Raw genomic sequence first — 17,453 nt, 5'->3', positions numbered from 1 at the left:
AAATTAAGGCACCCACCACCACATCTACCCAGTATCTGACAGTATGTGTCCCCATATGCTTTGCCTGCCCTCCTTCTGCTATGGGTGAACTGTCTCTGCTCCCAAGGCCAACTTCTTGACTTGGGTACTAGATCTCTTCTCCTCTCAACTACTCAAGGACATTGGGCCTCTGCCAGCCATTCACCCCTCTATCTTAAGTTTTTTCTATTTCCATTATTCCCATCAGTAAGTATATAAGGCTATGTTAATCTTCCACTTTTAATTGTTCTCATGGTTCATGGTATTGTTGGAGAAACATAATTTGCAGGCACAGCAGGCCCCATAAATAAACATATGAAAGTGAAAAATTAAAGTAGAATGATAGTGTGATCAATTGCATGCGGATTCTTTAATAATGCTATAGAAGTTTAGAAAATATAGAGCTGAGGGTGGTTTCAGGTGGTATGAGAAAGACAGAAGTGAGGACAGCTTTCTGAAATGCTATATTTGTCAGAGTTCTCAGTTGTAAGCAATGGAAATAGATTCTGATATTAAGTAAAGCTATAAATAGTTCACAAGACCACTGGGAGAGCTGGAGAACCAGGCTCAGAGCTTAGACAGCCATAACCACAGCCAAAACCATTCCATAAACAGCGCCTGTTGGGGACACCTTTGTCCACTAGATGGCATGCATCACACCGCTGACACCAAGAAGCCGGGGATCTGCCTCCTCACTGCTGCCACAGCTGCCATGGGAACAGGAAGTTGCTGCCACCAGAAACACTCTTTCATTGACTCTACTTCTTTTTGCCAATAACTCCAGAGTCAAAGTCTAAGATAGCTGCAGCTGATTGGCCCCGCCTAAGTCAGTGTCAGCACCTAGGTGCAAAAGGGGGCTGGGAAAGCAAGTATCTGGCATTTTCAGCTTCGATAGTGGCATCTGCTTCATAAAAGATTCATAAGCCGGGGAGTTCTCAGATACTGAGCAGCCTCCATTTCCACCCCCACCCCCACCTCCCAAAGAAATGTCTACCTACAGTTGATCAAAGCTAGAGGGCAGGAAAAGAAAGAATGGTCAGTGAAGAGATCAAAAATTGGTCCAGGGCAGTGGGAATGAGCTTTTGAACAAGCCTGAGAGGAGCACTGGAGGAAGGAAGGTTAGGGGCCAGTGCCTTGGAGAGTTCTAGAAAGAGGAGGAGTGGTCTTCATATTTGGATAGGGGTATCCTGTGACCTCACCAAGGGCAATTTGAGTCTAGTGGGGAGGTAAAAGCCAATTATAGGGAATTATGGGGAAAATGAGTATAAATACAGGGAGGAATCTGGTATTGAGAATACTGAAAATGTTTGCCTCTGTTAATCATCACAAAAACACAATCCAATGTGTTCTGATTACTAATGAAGATTACTAACTGTTAGTGTTTTGTATCTTAGTTTCTTTTTCTTGTACAGACACCAGTCATATTGGATTAGGGCCCACCCTAACATACCTCCCTAAGGTCCTATTTCCAAATACAGGGGACAGGGATACAACTCAGCCCATAACATACTATACACTCGATCTGGAATTTACTTTTTTGTTTCCCCTTCTTCCGCCTCCCCGCCACTCCGGTTCAAGCCATTGTTTCTCAGTCTAGTTGTGTAGGACACAGCTCCCTGGCCCATGCTGGTATTATGAGTCTTTCACTACCCCCCGGCTGAGGCAGTCTATTGTCAGTCATTGGTCGGTAGCTCACAGCAGCCTACGGCAACTTTTTCACCGGTTGCTGGCCACTCACGCTGGCCACACAGTAGCCCACAGCAGCTCATGGCAGCCCAGGCAGAGAGAGCCGTTGTTCACAATCTTAGCTGTAGAGGGTGCAGCTCACTGGCCCATGTCGGAATCGAACCTGCGACCTTGGCGTTAGGAGCTTGGCACTCCAACCACCTGAGCCACCAAATCGGCCCCGGAATTGACTTTTGAGTGTGGTATTGGGCTGAGGATCAAGGTTCTTTGTTTTTATTCCTATATGGACATTCAATTATTGTTGACTCAGCACCAAGTATGAAAAAGTTTATCCTTTTCCCACTGTATTGCAGTGGCAATTTTGTTGTAAATCAGGTGTTCGTATGTATGAGGTGTGATCAGAAAATACCGTGAATGCTGCTGCTGAGTGCCATCCAAAGGAAAGGCACGGATCTTCAATACAGGAAGCAGCTCATTGAACCTTAGCAACAGTATGTGACGTTTCAACTTGTTTGGTGCAGTCAGTCAGGTGTGAGCTACAGTTGAGAAAAGGTATGTTTTAAAGTGTGCAGTAAAAAATTTTATTTGACACATCACTTCTGGCAATTTCTGTCAAATAAAAACATTACGGTGTGTCCTCATCCACCTTATTCACTGGATCTAGCACCGTGTGACTTCTGGCTCTTCCCCAGTCAAAATGACCGAGAAAGGTAAATTTTTTTGAATTGTTTCAGGACATCGAGGCAGCCACGACAGCGCAATTAAAGTACTCATGTAACAGAACTTCTAGAACTGCTTCAGAAAGTGGCAAGAATGATGGGCTAAGTGTGTTTGAAGTGAAAAGGAGTGTTTTGAGGGGGATTAATGGGAATATGTCTTTTACCATAACAAATTTTTAAAAAATTTTTATTGGGCAATATTGGGAAACAGTGTATTTTCCCAGGACCCATCAGCTCCAAGTCAAGTTATTGTTTTGTTTTTTTCAATCTAGTTGTGAAGGGTGCAGCTCACTGGTCCATGTGGAAATCGAACCAGTGACCTGGGTATTATGAGTACTGTGCTCTAACCAACTGAGCCAACCAGCCACCCCCAATTTTTTTTTTTATTTAAACATTCACCGTATTGTTTGACCACCCTCATATTCTGTGTTCTGTTCCACTGGTCTATTTATTTCTCTTCATACTTGACCATTCTGCTTTAAGTACTCTAGCTTTATAAGTTGCTTATATTTGAGAGTGGGAGTATCTCAACCTCATTATTCTTCAAGATTGTCTAAGATATTCTGGGGCTTTTATTTTCCTATAAATCCTAAAATCAGCTTGATAATTTCCACAAAAGAAATTTGCAGGACTGGTGGCTGGAATTGCATTGAATCTATAGATCAATTTGGGGAGACTTAACAACTTTATAATATTGAGTCTTACAGATCTTAAATTTTATTTAGATCTTTTAAATTTTCTTTCAACAATATCTTGTAGTTTTCAATTTAGTGGTCTTGCCCATCTTTTGTTGTTTGTTTTTCACCATTACCCAATTCTGGAGAATTTTCATCCCTCTAAACGGAAACCTCACACCTATTAGTAATCATTCCCCATTTCTCCTTCTCCTCAGCCTCTGGCAATCACTAATATACTTTCTGTTTCTGTTGATTAGCCTACTCTGGACATTTAATGTAAATGCAATTATACAATATGTATCCTTTAGTGGCTAGGTTATTCCCTTAGCATAATATTTCCAAGGTTCATCCATGTTGCAGCATGTATTCAACTTCATTCCTTTTTATTGCCAAATAATGTTCCATTGTATGGGTATCCCATTTTGTTTATCCATTCATGAGTTGTTAGAGATTTGGATTCTTCCCACTTTTTGGCTATTATGAATCACACTCCCATGAACATCATGCACAGGTAGGTTATTGTGTGGGCATGTGCTTTCTGCTCTCCATGGTAAATAGGTAGGAGTGGAATTGCTGGGTCATATGGTAGCTGTAGGTAACATTTAATTGCAGCTGCCAAATGGTTTTCCAAAGTGGCTGCACCATTTACATCCCCACCATCAATGTATGCAGGTTCCAATTTTGCTACTTCCTTGGTAACACTTGTTACTGTCTTTTTTATTACAGCCATCCTAATAGGATGGGGTAGTCCATGGTTTTGATTTGTATTTCTTAATGACTAATGATATTAAACACCTTTTTCATGTGCTTATTGGTCCTTTGTAGGTCTTCTTGGAGAAATGTCTCTTCAAATCCTTAGGGTAGGTTTATTTCTAATTAACTCTTAAACTGTAGGTATAGCCCTTTGGGTTCCCTGCTTTATTGAGGGTGTCTTTTTTAGAAGAACTTTGGGAAGACCCTGGCTTTGATCTAGGAGTCTCAAAATCCAGTGTTCAAGTTACATTGGCTTGACAATACCCTAATAGTGAAAGTTCCTTCAGTGGTTTTTCTCTCTGGTTTTCTGTCTTTATTCAGTTTCTGATCTGGACATTTCTCACTGTCTTCTCAAATCAGAACAGGATTGGCATAATGCCAACATTAAAACCCCTAACTCTGGTAGGCTTTTTATTTTCACAAAGAGATTCAGCCTGGCCTCATTTAAATTAATATAAAAAATGGGAATAATTGTGAAAGAAGCTTCTTCCAGAGGCAGGAAAGCATAAACTCATTTACACTTATAATAGTAGTGTGGTTACAAAATTACAATCACAAGTGCCAAGAAAAAAATCATTCATTTTCTATCACTGATCAAATCTTCACCACCTCTATACTGCTAGTTTCTTGGTAACTTAAAACTGGCCAATTAATAGACTCTCCACCTCTTTTCGTTGAAACAGACTTTTTTTGGCAAAATAACTCTTGCAAGTAAATTCTCAGGCTTTTAGAGAATCTCCTCCTCCTCTTTCTCCTTTCTAATATGTTTTCAGGGAGGATGAAAGGGGTATGTGACCTCCTGGTGAATAGGAAGAGAGTCTTAATCTGCTTTCACAGGGTCTCTGGCACCCCTGGTTTCTGAAACAGTTACATTACAGTTAACATTTAATTGCAGCTGCCTAATGGTTTTCCAAAGTGGCTGCACACATTTACATCCCCACCATCAATGTATGCAGGTTCCAATTTTGTTACATCCTTGGTAACACTTGTTACTGTCTTTTTTATTATAGCCATTCTAATAGGATGGGGTAGTCCATGGTTTTGATTTGTATTTCTTAATGACTAATGATATTAAACACCTTTCTGATCACTGGGAACCCTGTTCGCAACTGCCTTGAAGTCTGCAGACAATGAAGTGTTGGTCTAATCTCTTGGCTCAATCATGGCTACGTGGGGCTTCCACTGATAACTCAGTCTCATGTTGGCTCTTGCCGGCCCCCAGGATGTCTCTGAGTCTCATCCTTGCACAGCATACGTTGCATAAGTTGCTGGTTCAAGCTGAAACTATTCCTCTGAAACGCAGTGGAGTCTCAGGAAATGCAGGAGACTGTCTTATGACTTTTGGGGCTAGTGATAGCACATTACCACATCTACATTTCTGTGCATGGCAAGGGAGGGAGGGGAATTGAGGTGTACCCTCAAGTCCAAGTTCTTTTAGTCCTTTTTTAAAAATATTTTTTTAAATTGGGAAATATCAGGGAACAGTGTGTTTTTCCAGGACCCATCAGCTCCAAGTCAAGTTGTTGTTTTCAGTCTAGTTGTGGAGGGTGCAGCTCACTGGCCCATGTGGGAATTGAACCAGCGACCTGGGTATTATGAGCACTGTGCTCTAACCAACTGAGACAACGGGCCGCCCCAAAGTCCACGTTCTTTGCCTTACCTCTGACTTCCCCTTTCTCCCCTGACTCAAGGAATGTTCTATTTCTCTAGCACTACAGAGAAAAAGATGTGTGTCAGAAATGTTTCTTTCAAGATTATTGTTTTTTTAAATTTCTGAATGGAGGTTTTTAGACTTCTGGATTTTTACACTGAAAACTTTTCTCTCAAATGATTTTCTTTGCCATGAGTTGAAAACAGCAATTTTCAAACGCAGGAGTTGATAAGACATCAAAAGATGCCATTAAGAAAGTAAGAAGAAAAGCCACTAGGAAAGAAAACATTTGTAGTGCACGTAACTGACAAAGAACTCCTAACAGAATATATAAAGAACTCTTAAAAATCAATATGAAAGAGAGAGACAATCCAATAGAAAAATAAGCAGGAGAATAAAGCCAGCAGTCCATGTTTGAATGACCAACAAACCAATATGAAAAGATGTTCAATCTCATTTGTTATTAGGGACGTGGAAATTAAAACAACAATGACACAGTACTAGAATCAGTTGTGTCTACGGGATTCACAGAGGTGACTGAGTGAGAACATGGAGTGGCTAATACCATTGAAAGACGTTTTTTATTACTTAGAGTTTCCAGGAGAAGGGGGCACCCATGCCACGCAGGGCCCTGTGGGGAAGCACCAGGCTTGGTCAGGAGGCAGAAGCAGGAATGGGGGCGGGGAGCATAGGCTACAGCCTTTATTGAGGTTTTTGCAAGAAAGGCAAGTCTGGGCAAGGTAAACACTTTAGGATTGGCTGATGTGAATGTCAGCAGGCTCTGGGCTACAGGAGTGGGCTCTAGTTGTCTAGCACCTAGCTCTAGGTGATTCAGGGCAGGGGAAATATTAGCTCGTTGTGTGAGTTAGATAAAGGAAGGGATAGAGGGTTTGTCATATGGTCTTTGCATGCTTGCAAAAGCTGGGTTGCAGGGGAGATGTGAACTTTGGCTGTTAGTTTGACACTTTGATCAATGAATGCCAAATAGACAAACACAGAATCTAAGAAAACACAGTTAAAACAGCACCAAATCTAGGAGCAAGGCTAAAATTAAAAAAGAACAACTGACAATACCAAAATCTGGCAAGGACGTGGAGCAACTGTAATTCTCCTACACTGCTGCTGTATGAAGTTCAAGAATAGGGAAAACTTTTACTGACAATTGTTACCCCAACAAACTTAAAAAAAAAAAGAATAGGAAAAACTGATCAAGGATATTAGAAGTCACAATAGTGGTTTCATCTTTTGTGGGGGAGTGTTACTAAAAAAGGAGCGGCACAAAGAGGATATTGACCTGGTGAAGTCTTTTTCTTTGGCTTAATTAACAGGAAACAACAGACAGGATACACAACAATATACATTTACATATTGTCTCATGATTACATGAATTCTCTGACTCGGTGCCACAGTTTAATACACAGGCATCTTAACCGTCTTATCCATCCCATAAGACAGCTTGCTCTTTGTGACATAATAATCAATATACAGAGGGTACAAAAAAAATGTGTATATACATTTTAGGAAAGGAAAAAAACTGTATTAATTGTAATACTCAATATATACCAATAACAAAAGATGAAGTCACGTTTGACGTCTGCAATGACAAGAGGTGCTCAAAGTGGTTCCCATCAGTGTCCAGACACTTCTGATGGCGGCGAACTACTGCTTGAGCAACGTTGACCAAAGTATCCACTTGCATACAAGTTTTTGGTGCCCCGGTATATTTGGTCTCTGTTCCCAGTTCCTGACACAGACCTCCTGAATCCCTTCGGATTTCCTGGGTGACGACAGTGTCTTTTGTTCTAGTGAGGCTACTCTTGGTGGGCTCCTGAAAGCTTCAGGATCAGGACAGTCACCAGAAAGACCAAGCCATAATGAAAAGCTTGGAACTTCAGCCCTCCCCGCTGTCCTGTGAAGAAGGGAATGGGGCTGAGATAGAGTTAATAATCAATGACGCCTATGTGATGAAGCCTCCATAAAAATCCCTGAACTATGGCGTTTGGAGAGCTTCTGGGTTGGTGAGCACATCCACGCGCCAGAAACGTGGCACACAGGGCTCAGGATCCTTCTTGACCTCACCCGATGTGTCTCTTCCTCTGGCTGTTCATTTGTATTCTTTGTAATAAACCAGCAACAGGAAGTAAAGTGTTTCCCTGGGTTCCGTGAGCCATGATAGCAAATGAGCAAACCTGATAAGGGAGTCGTGGGAACCCCTGACTTGTAGCTAAATCAGACAGAACTGGCCCACTGAATGGGTGACATCAGACTACAGAGTATTAATGCTTTAGGAAACACATGGATACCAAACCAAAGGCAGGGCGACTACAGTACACAAAGGCCTTTCACGTCATTGGAGTCTCTTGGTGTTTTGTGGTTTTGCATACAAGTGTACCCTCCAAAATGAAGGACAAGTTGCCTTATTTGTGCTACCTAAACTAAGTGAAAAAACAAAAAGACATCACTGGGGTGAGTTCAGAGACCATATTTACCATATTTGGGTATACTGCTCTGATCTCCTTACCTGGTCACCTGAACTGAAGCCACATTTGAGTGAGACTCAGAGGAAGAGAAGTTCCTCCAGCTGGTCTAGTCTGAGTGCCGCTTGGTCTTATTCTTCTTTTGCTGTTCACAGTGTTTGGGGACAGATTGAGGTACTTCATGGAACCTGTAGCAGGTTCTGACATGGGAATCACAACAGAAGCCCTTTGACCATGACCTTTGGTAAGTAAATATTCTCTCTTTGAGAATCAACTGCCAGCTTGCTGCTGGCCTTGGACACAGAATGACCGTGAAACTCAAGCTCTTCATCATAAGCTGGTTACTATGGGGTCCTCCTAGGTATGAAGCTGGGTATGGATCTATCATGAAGCAGAAATAATATCTACAAGATGAGCCTTGAGCAGATCCTGAAGACACAAGTGGCTCACAGTAACTAGACACCTCCTGCTTCATTACCACTTCTTGCACCACTATGATCTGATAAGATGTGCCCCGTTATCAATTGACTGCAGCAGAAAAAGGTCAAAATTAGTTTATAGCTGTCTTTACCTGATATGCTGACATTAGAAAGAAATGGACGGCTGAAAAATCGTGGCGCCAAAAAGGGTGGCCCTGGGGAACATTGGGAATAAGCAGGACTTCAAGAAATACATCTATTTATCTAGTTTTCCCAGAAGGGGAGAGGACTTGAGGTTAAGAATCTGCACTGATTCTTGAATAGAAGTTAATGGTTTAGCTAGATGGGGAACTAGGAGTAATAGTGAAAGGATGTTTGGGGAAAAGTAATGTGGATGAAACTCTCAGGGTGGGTTCCAAACGTGAGAATATCTGTCAGGCTTCAGCTGCAGACCACAGATACCACTCTATCTAGTCTAAGGGAAAAAGGATTTATTACCAAGGATTAGGAGACATATATAATATTTGGAAGTGCTAAAGGAATAAGTTTTATTTGGAGCTTGCAGAAGCAACCTCTTGCCCCCAGAATCTCACTAATTTGGCTATGCTTTGGTAAGCTATGACTACCACTGCAGGAAACCGTCAAATCAGCAAACTGGTAACCACAGAATCACACTTCCTCTGCCACGATCCACAGCAGACAAGTGTATATGTCACACTCTGCCTCCTTCCTACTTCACTCAGTTAACTCGGTTTTAAATTCAAGTCTCATGTAAGTGCATCTGATTGGCAGAAACTCAATCGCATCTAGCACCCTAACTGCAACAGGATCTAAGACATTTTAGCTTTCTAGACTGTGAGTATAGAAAGGCACACTAGCAGGAGGTTAGAACATAAGTTGAGCAAACCAATCTACCATAGTGAGAATATTTGTGTCCTAGGAGTAGAAGAGGCTCTCAACAGTTAGGCAGACAACATGACCTGTTCTGAAGGGTATCAGGCTTCTATCCTAGTTACCCTGGATGTGACTCTGTGAGCTCATGAACAAAGTGGCCGTGGGGCCATTGGTGGGGGTTATGCAAGGACTCAACAAAAAGGACTTCTTCACACGAAGATGGTCCCGGCTACTGCCAACTTGGACCCCTTCCATCATAGAGGGGGCAGCAGTAGGTTCTCATTATAAAAGAAATTTATTTCAGGTTTCTATATATTTTTCCTGCTCACCATACTTTTGCCAGCACCACCATTCAGGAAATTACTGAATGCCTTCTATATTAAGATGACATGTCACACAACACTACTATTTTTTTTTCAATTCAAAGCTCTCATTAGCTTCATTATATGATACACAACACTGCTTTTGACCAAGGAAATTCATAATGGAAGAGGTAAGGCAGTTGGGATATACAGTTCAACCCTCATGGGATTCCCTAGTCTTATTGTATATTCTAGCTGGCCTTAGACAGTAGACCTATTGAAGTCTTAGTTATTTTGCCAACTGGAAGACAAGGTCTTATCATGTTAGAGTTCTATCCTCTACAGAATATGCCATGTGCTCTGAACCAGTGACCAACTATGATGGAGCTATTTCTCTCACACCCAGAATTCACAAGCCTGGAGATGAGGGTATAAAAGAGGCGGTACCTCTAAAAATTTCACTTGCCCCTGTAACAAATCACCACGAACTTAGTGTCCAAAAATAACAACTTTATTATCTTATAGTTCTGGAGATCCAAAGTCTGAAATGGTTCTCATGGGCTAAAACCAAATGTCATTATGACCATATTACTTTTAGAAGCTCAAGGGAAATCTGTTTTCTTGGCTTTTCCAACTACTAGAAGCTGCCCACATTTCTTGGCTCATGTCTCCCTTCCCTTTTCAAAGCCAGCAATGGCTTGTCAAATCTTTCTCATGCTTCATCACTTACATTGACTCTCCTGCCTCCCTCTTTCAGTTATACGGTACCCACTTGTGATTGCGCTGGGCCCACCTGGATAATACCTGCTTGCCCCCTGAGATAATCTCCCCATCTCAAGGTCAGCTGATTTGCAACCTTAATGCTTCCTGCAACCTTACTTCTCACTTCCCATGTAACCTAACACATTCACAGGTTTCAGGGGACCTAACTTACTCTGCTCACCACATCATCCATCAACCCTGAGCTCTGCTAGTAGCAGTCTATCCATGGGCACAACAGTTGAGGGTTAGCCTGCCAGTTGGCCATTTGGGGCTCCTCATTGTAGTGGATCAACAGGGAAAAACAGAAATAACAGACTTAACTAGACTCATTAATCATAAGTTTCAAAAATAAGATTGTTGGGTCAAGAGGCATATGGAAGGGGAGGTCCCTGGGGTACGTCCTCGTATGGTTGTGTCCAGTACTAAAGTTAATGAATGACTCCTTCAACCTCTTGTGTAGGCAGGACTACCAAAGGCTTGGATCCCTGAAAAATGAGATTTGGGACACACATTGGGTGAAAAGTGCTAGCCAGCTAAAGTTCTCCCTAAAGACAAAGAGAACATGGGACGAGCAGAGAGGGCAGGAGTCGTATATACCCACAGCCTTATAATCAACTGTGGAAATGAGAATTACAGTCCCTACCCATATTTCCTTCCATTTTGCATTCTGGAAACAGGTAAAGAAAGGATTAGAAGATGTTGCCAGGCTTTTGTCCTTTTATCAGTGTAATATCTCATCACCTCGCTCTGCTATGGAGACTGTTCCAGAAGTAACTTCCCATCTTCTGCGAAGAAAGGGAAGGAGCAATCATTTGGCTATATGGGCTAGGAAGAGACCAAGGGATCCATCTGCTCCTTATATCAACTTGCAATCCATTTCTACTGCTTCAACACCACCCCTAATCCCACCTTCAGAGGTACATGGGGTCTCTAACATAGTCAGAGTTCTCAATGTGAATCATCTGGTTTCTCCTCGGCTCCCTCCTGCATGCCTACCTTTCTGCTTTGCTAAGTCAGTTACCCATCACCGTCCCCTTTCTAAGTTTTGTCAACATCTGTCTGCTCTCATCATTTTTCCCATTCCATTTGTCCTGTGTATTTGTGCCTTTTTCAGTCCCTTGTCTCTTTTTCTTTTTAAATTGAGATAACATTCACATAACAACAACAAAAAATAACCATTCTAAAGTGAACAATCCAGTGGCACTTAGGGCATTCCTATGCCCAAATCAGGTCACATTCTGAGATACTGGGTATCAGGACTCCAACTATCTTTTTCTGGGGGACACAATTCAACCCATAAAGGGAGCATGGATATTAGGTGGGAACTAGCATTGTCTGCCACACTTACTCAGAGAAGGAATCATTGGGCTTGTCATCTCCAGCTGGGTGAGGAGCTTGTCCAGGCCAAGGTAGCCTGGGAATTGGAGTCAGAGCCCATGGAATAGGAGGGCTTCTAGTCCATGAGGTGACCTGGTGAGAGATGTCGGGGCATGGGTGGGTTCAGGAGTGTGTTCCCAGGTGGGGGGTTGGCCGCAGCAGCTTGGCACAGAGTGTCAGAGTCCGAGAGGAGTGGGAAGAGTATCTACACAGGGGCGGGGGTAACGATGGCAATGGGATATTGGTTACATACTGGGAGGCTCATCAATAAAGTTCACTAGGCATTTGGATTTCCTCCTTTGAACACTTAAGTACTTTGTCCATGTTTTGGTTGGGGTGTCTGTCTTTTTCTTATTTTTTTATAGCTGTTGTTTATATATTGTAGCTATGAGTCCTTCTTATACGTAGCATATACCTTTTCCCACACCATTCTCTCAAAGGTGTCTTTCGATAAACAGAAGTTCTTAACTTTCATGAAGTCAAATATGCCTTGTTAGTTGTGTTAGCCTCAGTTCCCCACAAACCAGAGCCTCATTTTATTGTTAGGGAGTCCAGGGAGCAGGTGTGAGGAACAAGAAGAGTACAGCAAGAAAGACAGGTAAAACAACAGGATGTTTCATCAACCTGGCCACCACTAAATTAAACGGATTGCTAGATCTAGGGATTGTGCCCTCAATAAACAAACTTCATCTCAAGACCATCCTGGGAGAAGTGAGATAAAGGAAAAAATGGGGGGGGAGGAATTATTCATTGGCTCCTGTCGCCCATTGATTAAGATTCTATCCCTCACACTTCTGAGTTGCATATATGAGTTTATACCTTAAAAAAAAAAAAAAGATAAACAAAATGCTTTGGTGTCATTTTAGTGGGTTTTAGGTACTTAATAGTGATAAATTCATGAATTGAATTTACCAATTTTAAAGTCATATTTTCTAATTGGTTATTAGGTTATTAGGTTTTAATAGGAACACTGGTGATATCAGGGAATTGCCATTCCAGCCACTGAGCAGGGAGTACCTATGCTTAGTTCTCATCTGAAGACTGTAAACATTTTTGTCCTCCCACCCATTTGGCGCACAGCTTCCCATAAAGCTACAGCCCCAAACAGAAGTTTGGCAATAGTGTTGTTCAACTTGCATGTAGTGGCAGCGGTGTCCTTGGCCTTCAGCTGAAAACCTGGCCCACTTCCTCCACCTCTTGGAAGGCACTTACATCTCTCTCCACAGGACTCAAATCTCTGACTGCTTCCTTTGCTTCTAGACTTACCTCCAAGCCCAGAAGGTCTGTGGCTTTAGCATATTCACATAGGTGTTTACCTTATTCTAAACCCTAGGTCTCTTTACTTTTCTCTTTTTAAGTTTTGACTATCATTGCTGTGTGTGTGTGTGTGTGTGTGTGTGTGTGTGTGTGTGTGTGAAAGACTTAACCCATTTCACCATTTTAATCAGAAGTCTAGAGAGAGTTTCTTGAATTGATGACAGACAACAGTTGTGATAGGATGTTAAATTAGATTCTCCCTGTTGTCTTTGGAGTTTCAGCAAAGGCCTCAAAAGCAGAAAGCAACACAACAAATACCAGGCAGCCCCTTTCCTCATCCACCTCAAAGAGCTGGGAAGAGATTGTGAACCAGTCAGCCAGCATTACTACTCATCCACACTGAATCTGTATAAGAGAATGAGGATTATGTTGGAGAGTTACCTGTGGGATCTATATTTCCTCTCCCACCACTCAGGGGAGAGAGACGGGTCATTCCTTCTGCCTAAAGCCAAGTGAGATAGAGGCCTCCACTAGCCCTTCTCAGATGTTTGGCTTATGTATCATGGGGTTTGGAAGTCTGTAGGGACTGATGTCCTAATTTCCACCTGAGGAAGTCCAAAGCAAGATGCTGGCTGACTAGCTGTCCTAGGATGGTGAGTCAGGTGGGAGGCATGGAAAATGAGCTGCACTGCCCTTGTCAGCAGGGCAAAGATGCATGAGCTGTCTTGTGGGCCAAGTGTGCCTAGAAGGTAATTGACCTGGAATAATTTTAAAAGGACCCTTCCCATGAGGGGTGCCCAGAGAGGAAAGGGTCCCAGGAGACTGAACTTTACGTGGGATGAACCTCTAGAAGGCCAAGGACTGGTGGCAGAGAGGAGTCATAAGCAGTCAGCCAGAGGAGGGCATTGCCTCAGTCCCAGCAAGAGAGTAAAAACAAAGCCCACAAAGGTGACATAAGAGAAAAAGCCATTTGTGAGTCTTCCATGTCCATGGGCGACCAACTTTTGAAGATAACAGCATCCTACAACAACCAGGAAAGACCACTCTTTTCCCTAATCCCTTCTTCTCCTGCACCAAATCCTTGGTGTGTGGGGGAGGAAAGGGGAAAGTGGGGATGGGGTCAGAAACAGCATCTAGCCAGTGGGAGATGAGGAGTAAACTCTGAGGAGTAAAGGCAGGGATGTAGAGAAGCCTGGCACACCTCCCTCCATCACAGGAATCTTCATGTCTGAAGCAGGAAAAAACTGGAGGTGAGAACCTTTAGCTTGAAGGAACTTTAGAGTTGTAATTGTTACCCTGGGAAAGATATTTTCACTACTACAATAAGACTACTGGTGTGACTGAAAAATAGTGAAGGGATCTGTAAGTGATTTCATGCAGGACATGGAAAGAACTATGTGAAGGGCAGGTTGAAAGGAAAGCATAAGAGTTTTCTGATTGTATACGATGGAAGCCAGCTGCCTTGATAAGAAATAATTATTCATTGTTAGAAAAGAATTGAGGGAGAAAAGTTGATACAGAGTGTAACTAATGCTGATTTAAAATGTATTGACTCCAACTATCTATAAATACCTATCCCGTTTTTTTCACATTTACTTGGAACCCACCAAAAGCACAAGTAACCAAAATTCATATATAGGCTAATATAGACAGGGCATACTTCTGGCATATTTTTAATCATTTTTTACTAAAATAACTTTTGTGGGGTTTTAATGTTTTATAATTTAAATAAAAGTCAAAAAATACAGATGAGAAAAAAACAAAACCACAAAAACCACCTCCATAAGAGTTATATTAGGCAAATTTTCCCTTAAATCTCAGTGCTTCACATAGCAGAGTTGTATTTCATGCTCACAGTACATGTTCAACTCAGGGTAGGCTTGATCCTCTGCTCCACACAATCACTCAGGGATCCAGGCTGACAGACTGCACCATCTGAAACACATAGCTTTCTCAGTCGCCCACAGCAAGAGAAGAGAGAACATGGAAATCTTATAGTAACTACTCTTTCCTGATTGGACCTGGAAGCGATACAACGGTGCTTTCATTCACCTCCCATAGTGGTTGGAAATAGTCAGATGGCCCCCTTTCTGAAAGGGGGAAGGAAGTATCCCCTTCCTAGTACCCAGAATGAGAAGCTAACTATTAATAGTAATGTGTCCTAGATCTCCTAATCTCACCAACCTAGAGGTGATCAAAATCAACTTCTCAGAACATATTATGAAATACAAAGGGTGCCAAAAAAGAGTCCACACATTTTAAGAAAAGGAAAAAACTGTCTGACTATATACCAATAACAAAAGATGAATACAAGTCACGTTTGACTTCGGCAATTACAAGAGGTGCTCAAAGTGGTTGCCCTCAGTGTCCAGGCACTTCTGATTACAGCGAACTACTGCTTGAGCAATGTTGACCAAAGTGTTAACATCTCTTAAAATGCATGTACATTTTTTTGGCACCCCCAATATATTCTAGACTGCTCAGAAACCATGCATTTAACTCGTATTTTCTAGTTAGGAGCCATCACTTTCTTAGATTGCTTTACTTTCTTTTACTTCCATCAATCCTAGTACTTAGTTTTCTTGTCACAAAGAAATCACATTTTAAAAAAATCTCTTTACTGTAAGTAACACAACCAAAAGGAAACCACAGAATTGGACTGAGATGTGGATAATAAGCATTTGACAGGGTTCATTCATTAGTTGGGTAACTCATTCTTTCCCTATGACTTCCCAGTATACAAGTAATCTCAATTCATGTTTCAAACAAAATCGGTTACCCATCTGTGAAAAATAATTTTATATTTTAATAGATTATGTGAGGATTCATATGTAAATCCCCAGGTAAATATAGAAAACAAAATCATTAAAGTGTTAAAAAACATATGAGGGGTACCAAAAAAAATGTATTACAAGTGGACACTTTGGTCAACGTTGCTCAAGCAGTAGTTCACCATAATCAGAAGTGTCTCGACGCTGATGGTAACCACTCTGAGCACCTCTTGTAACTGCAGAAGTCAAACATGACTTGTATTTATCTTTTGCTATCAGTATATATTGAGTATTACAATTTTAATAATTTTTTCCTTACTTAAAATGTGCATCCTTTTTTTGGTACCCTCTGTATATAGAAGACTATATTAATAATATTGATATGATTAAAGTCTCCTTAAGCCACAAAACCCAAAAGTCAGGAATAGGAAATTGGAATGCCCATGGGAGCAGGCAGGTAATGTTAAGGAGTGAAGTAAACTGAGTGTAAGAAAATCAACCGATAAAAATTTTACTTTATTTTTACTGAGGTATGATGGCATATACCATTATATAATTACGTGAAATGGGATACATTTTAAATTTAATATATAGACATGTAAATTGGAAAAATGGAAATCTTTTATAACTAAATTTCTTTGTTCTGCCTTTGCTTTGGAATCAGAAACGTGATTTTCATACCAATTTCAGGTATTGTGTGTCTAGCTGATAGATGAAAACTGTTAAGCCATTGTTTTATTTTGGATAATTTGATTGGTTTAGGCGCCAAAATTTTTGCGTGTTTTGACCATTGTTTTTCTTCTTTTGCGTTGTCTCCTTCTTGGCTTTTGTACTTTTAATATGCAGGGCCCTGAGACTGGGGACTACTCTCATAGCCAGATAACCAGGAAAATTCAGGTCAGATTGGGGAGTGTGCATCGCTCAAAAACACTCTCCAGGCCTTCTGTCATGATGTGGACTCCTGGCGGTGAGTGATCTTCCACGTGACCATAACTGTTCTGATTGAAAGCAAAAATTTACTCGGATGTATGCTTTGGGTTGAATTCTCAACCCCAAATCAACTTCTCTATTCCATATTTTCCCATCCTGAATTTCAACCTCTGGAAATCAGGCACACGGGAAAGAAAACTGATGGTTGTCGCTCAGCTTCTGTGTGGGCCAGGACTTCACTGGTGGCTCTTACCTAGGTGCGTAATCTCCGACACACCTAACGTTTTGAGGATTATTTATATTCCCATCATTCATAACCATTCATAGATTTGGGGGACAGCGTAAGGGCCAAGGTGCTCGCACAGCCTCGATGCCAGTCGCGACCCGAGGCCTCAAGCATCCCGGGAAGAGCCATGCCGCTTCACTCCTCTCTTCTCTTCCGCCGGGCCCACGCAGCGCGGAGGCCCTCGGGGTCACGTGGTCGCCGGGGGAGGGGAAGTGGGCGGCTCAGCGGCCGCCATCTTGCCAGCTTGGAGGCGGAGCGTGCGGAGTGCAGGTCGCGCGCTTTACTTCCCTTCCCCTCCCCTCGCCCTGTCTCACGCCCGCTTCCGCGCTCCTCCCCACTTCTGGCTCTTGTGGCCGCTCCCTGAGTGGAGAACCGGGGAGTCCCGGAGGGCGGGGGGGGGGGGGTGTGTCGGGCGCGTGCTCGCGCCCTCAACCTCCACCCGCGGCCGCGGGGGCGCGCTCGGCCGGGCCCCCG

This window comes from Rhinolophus ferrumequinum, chromosome 3, assembly GCF_004115265.2.
Source record: "Rhinolophus ferrumequinum isolate MPI-CBG mRhiFer1 chromosome 3, mRhiFer1_v1.p, whole genome shotgun sequence".
Taxonomy (NCBI): Eukaryota; Metazoa; Chordata; class Mammalia; order Chiroptera; family Rhinolophidae; genus Rhinolophus; species Rhinolophus ferrumequinum.
This window is presented reverse-complemented; position numbering follows the sequence as displayed.